Consider the following 5,018-nt stretch of genomic DNA (forward strand, 5'->3'; position numbering starts at 1 on the left):
CACAGCCTGAACTGGGGCGGCGGGACGGGCACACAGTGACCAATGCAGTGACCGCCCACCCCTGCAGAGCGACAGCCGCGCTCCGCGCAGCCCCTCTCCTGCCTCTGAGCGTTGCGCAGGGGCGGGCCCCCGGTCGGGACGGGAAGGAGGCGGCGGGCAGGCGGGGCCCGGGCCGCTGGAGGTGCCCTCAGGGCCGCGCTGCCCGGGAGCGGCCGGGCCAGGGCGGCGGCGGGGCCGGGCCCGCCCGCCCGAACGCGGGGTCGTGCCGCCCTCTGGTGGGGGCGGCGCGGCGCGGCCGGGCGGGGAGCGGGGCCCAGCCCGGGCCGGTGCCGCCGTGGGGAGGCCGCGGGCGCGGCTCTGCTGGAGCCGCCTGTTTCCGTGTGGGTATGGGAAGAGAAGCGGGTGTTGACGCGGGCTCGGGTGTGGGTGTCAGTAGGGGTGAGCGATCGCCGCCACCTCCCAGCCCAGAGAGCCACCTCGTGTTTTAGCCCTGAGGATAATCCAATGCACCGTCGCTCTCGGCCCCCAGAGCCTCTTGAAGCCTTTTGGGTGGAGGGTGGGGACTGCTGTAGTTTAAGAGGAAACGACTTGGCCATCCATGTTCCCGGAGATGTAAAGCAGCCCGTGGCAGCACTCAGTGAGAGCCCAGGCCCCAGCAGGGGAGCCAGACTGATCCCTCCAGGAGTGATCCCTCCAGGAGCCAGACTGATCCCAGACTGATCCCTCCAGGAACGTCAGGCACATGATACAGGTGCAGCAGGCACTAGAGGTGTAATCACTACCTCGGCAGGGTCTGCCCTCGCCCTCTTATGCTGCCAGGCTGGAGTGCCAGATGGCAGGAGAGGGGATAGAATCATAGACTCGTTTGGGTTAGAAAGGACCTTTAAGATCATCAAGTCCAACAATTAACACAGCACTGCAAAGTCCACCACTATATCGTGTCCCCAAGTGCCACATCTTCATGTCTTCACAATTCCTCCAGGGATGGGAACTCCACTAGTTTCCTGGGCAGCTTGTTCCAATGTTGACAACACTTTCAGTGAAGAATTCTTTTCCTAATATCCTATCTAAACCTAGTAATAAATCTAATAATAAACCTAAAAATAGATCAAATAGGTGCCACCAATAGCCAGGTGGCACCAATAGCCAGGTGGCAGCAGCTTAGTGAGAGTATATACCTTCATTTTCTCTCTCATTTTTTCACTCTTGCCCTGCCTAGCTTTGGTGTGTTTTTGTTTTGCTGCATCCTCCTGAAGATGCCTGCCTATTAAAAGCTGAAAGGTTTGAAATGATGGTTGAACAACCTGAAAAATTTTCGCTGGTGTAGGTGTGCTTCTTGTGTCTTACTGAGCTAGGTTTGCTCACTCTTAGACACAGTTTTGCATTGACTAGGTTAGGAGAAACCACCTATATGCCACTGTTTGGGATACCTATAATGGATTTATTTTTGGGGGCTGCAGAAAAAAAGTGACATGTTGGCCCTTCCAGCCACATGCAAGAGGTACTTGGAGATTTCAGAGCTGAAAGCCTTTCTAGCAACAAGCTCCTGAAGTAGGAGGGGTGCTCTTTGCTATCTGGCATCAAACATGTTTTGAAAGTGTTGTTTGCTCATTGTCATTGTTGCCAGCCCAGATCTCTGTTTGCCAGTGCTGGTGGTTTGGCATCACTGATCTAGAGTGAGATCAAACAAGGGGGAATATGGAGCCAGAGTCTCAGTTTATTTACCCTAGTGTGAGTGAATGGAGAAATGCCAGTGTTAAATGTAGGTAAGCAAATACATAATCTGTCACTTAGACTCATTTTGACACTTGGTAAGAATAACTTAGAAAGCATCCTGTTGGACTACAGTAAAAAAAGCAGAGACTGTGTGTATCTACTTTATCCATACACTTCTTACTGAGGAAGAGGTTTGTAGCCCAGTCCATTAGCAAAATGGAACATGAATGTTGCCTAGCTCCATAGACCTCTCACCCCATGTAACTTGCATATGTATAATTTCCTTTCTGTGGAATGTGTTTATCCCTTCAGCAAGAAGAATAACAACTAGTATATGAAATATTTTAATTCTCTTAAATTGCTTATAAGTGTCAAGTAGAGATTGAAAGTAACCAAAATACCACCTTGAAATACATTTTAGTACACCAACTGAACCATTGAACAATAAAGAATAGCCAAAGTCCATACATGTATTTTCAATATTATTTTATTATGCATAAGATTTTTTAGTTGTTACATGCTGACAGGATTCTTAGCAGCTTGACGCAACTGGGTTTTTTTTTCCTGGGGAACATTTGTAGGGGGTAAGCAAGCAACTCAGTCCATCAGGGAAGCTGGGAGCACTGATCTTTTGTTCCTGATGAGTGTGGTCAAGTGATCCTATATTTCACCATTTCTGATTTGTATGTGTGGCTGGGGCTCTGTGTTTCCTAAACCAAAATGAGTAAGGTAATTGAAGTTGTTATGTTCAAATTTCCTTTTTTTTTTTTTTAACTTGTATGAAAGAAGTAGTAGAATTAGTTTTAGCTTGTATCTGTCAACTACTCTCTTAGTGTGAATTTGAAGGTATGTCCTGTAAAGTCTGCTGCAGGCATCTGAGAACTGTGTTTGCGAGTAGGCAAACATTATTTAACCCTCAGATAATGCTGTGTTTAGATGATTCAAATAGTTTGATTATTCATGCTTTTTCTGCTGAGTTTCACAACTAGTCTATTGAATGAATTTACTACCAGCTATTGAAACAGTAGCATTTAAGTAAATATCACACAGTGTTTTTGCAAGGCTATTTTCTGTTTCAAAAGTCTAAATATTGAAGCAGAGACTTGATTCAAAATGTCTTATTTTGCTAATCAAGGAAAAGAAATATCTGCTCTCTGTCTAATATTCTGAGTTTTAGCATTCTTTTGACTAGTTATACAATGAATTGCTGTGGACAACAAATAGACAATAATTTCAAATGAATAACTGAGAAACTCACAACAATGTCTGCAGATAAAATAAGGGACTTTTTAATTGAGTAAGTTATTCACTGTGAGCTATCCATTCAGCCATTACTGTGCAGTAACTCTTCTTCATGTGGGGCTTTGGAAAACATTAGCAACTTGCTCCTATCCCTGCAGGATAAATATGGCTTGTTGCATGTCAGACTAGTGGTTAGGTAAGACATCTACAGTGAATGGTTTCCAGGATTTTCCTTCTAGGCCAACAGTTTGTAAACAACCTTTCAAAGTGCTGTGAAAATGGTTCAATTTTCCCTTGGCCTCTGGATAATAAGTAGCAGGAACCCTGTGATTCACTTTGCCTTCTCCAGTTCTTGTGACGGTGAAGTCCAGGGTTAGAAGCCAGTTTCTTTTGGATTTCCTTCATGGTTGAAATTTGTTAACAAGAACTTGATTACTGTAGTGGAAGTAACTTAGGAGGTAAGTGGCTACTTCTGGCTATTTGCTGAAGCAATCAATTGCACTAATAGTGTAGCAGCAATCCCCTGCTGCTACTTTAGGTGTTCTTCCAATTTCAATAGCATTTCTCCCCTGCAGAGTGAAGGATCTTGCAAGCAGCAAAAGGCACTGCATACTCCAGGCATTTTATCAGGCTGTGGTTGCGTGACAATAGCTTTGTTACACCTCAGACTCTATGGGATATATACAGCCTTCCTCACCTTCAGAACTGAATGGTAGCTTCCTGCATATATCCCTGACTCTTTGCTTGGTCTGGGCTGCCCCATTTGTGTATATCAGGAGCATATTGAATACTGTTGAGTGAGATTGTGGCAAGTGGTTTTGTTTGTTGAAGGTAACAAATTACATTTTTGGGAGTGTGGTCAGAGACCACAGGCAGAAACAGGACTATATTTTTATGAGAAGTGTGCAAATACGAAGCAAAAATTCTTGCCGTGGTACAATGGCTGTAGGCAAATGGTAGTTGGTACAAATGAAGGGCAAGGTGATGATAATCAAGATAACTTTTTATTTTAATGTGTGTCTTTCAATTAGCTAATCCTATGCACATTTCAATTGTGTTTAATTTTCTCCTTCCTTATATTCTGCAGATATTGTGTAGCACAAATTGTTACATTTCTGCCTCACCTTTCAGGCTCTGCCAAAGGCAAATGACCTTCATCCCAGCATTTTTCCATGATGAGCTTTGCCTGGAATTGGAGAAAGGAAAAAACTGAAATGAACAGCTCACTGTGACCATGCAGCTTGAGTCACTTGAACCATGTCAGATGGAAAACTATTCTTAGTGGTCTTTCTGTGCAGTCAGCTTATCTTCCAAGGAGAAAATAAACCGTTTTTTTGGGTGGGTGCTTCACCTTTCACCAGGAGATTTGCTTGGCCTCTTTTGCTGCTCTAACACATTTGTTCCCTCATGTTTTTTGTATTATATGTGCCAGTTAAAGTGCTGGATTTCACAGAATGAAGACAGTTAGGCAAACAAGGTAATCACTGAGGCTTTTATCAGTCAGTTCCTCACAATTAAACTGAGCAACATTTATCTAGGAAAACATAGCATTGCTCTGCCTGGCGAATTTCCATTACTCTTGCATAATGTGGATACATTTGGCATAGACATACCATGAGGTTCAAGTCTCAGGAAAGGATGCCAAGTAGTCACATCTGCTGGCTTGGGTGCCAGAGCAAACACTCCGCATTGCTTGAGTCAGGGCTTATGCTTCTTTTGGAGTTCAGAAGAATAGTGGAGGGAAAATTGCCTATGTAAAGGAATTTCAGCTGAATGTTTATATAGCTCTCAAATTTCTTTGTGCTGCTCTGACATCTCAGCACAGCTTATCACCTAGATAACTGTTCCCCCAACACCAGGATGCCTCTTTTAAGATCAGGGAGACAATAAGCTAGGAAACCACTAGGCTGATAATTTAATGTGACTTTTATGAGTCAAAGATGTGGAATTCTATGTTGTATTACTTGCAAGATGCCACCTATTTGTAAGTCATGGTGCATGCAAGTGATTACTCAGAAATCCAAAGAAGTTAAATTTCCTCATAGTCCCAAGTACACTGC

At 44.4% G+C, this 5,018-nt stretch overlaps 1 long non-coding RNA gene across 1 annotated transcript; it reads left to right on the top strand.

Moving 5' to 3' along the window:
• The first annotated feature begins 300 nt into the window (after window positions 1-300).
• On the top strand, window positions 301-4,321 carry LOC128805244 (uncharacterized). Its single transcript, XR_008436337.1, has 2 exons — window positions 301-769; window positions 4,090-4,321. It is a non-coding gene; the product is annotated as an uncharacterized LOC128805244 (long non-coding RNA).
• The last annotated feature ends 697 nt before the right edge of the window (window positions 4,322-5,018 follow it).

This window comes from Vidua macroura, chromosome 3 (assembly GCF_024509145.1).
Source record: "Vidua macroura isolate BioBank_ID:100142 chromosome 3, ASM2450914v1, whole genome shotgun sequence".
NCBI lineage: Eukaryota > Metazoa > Chordata > Aves > Passeriformes > Viduidae > Vidua > Vidua macroura.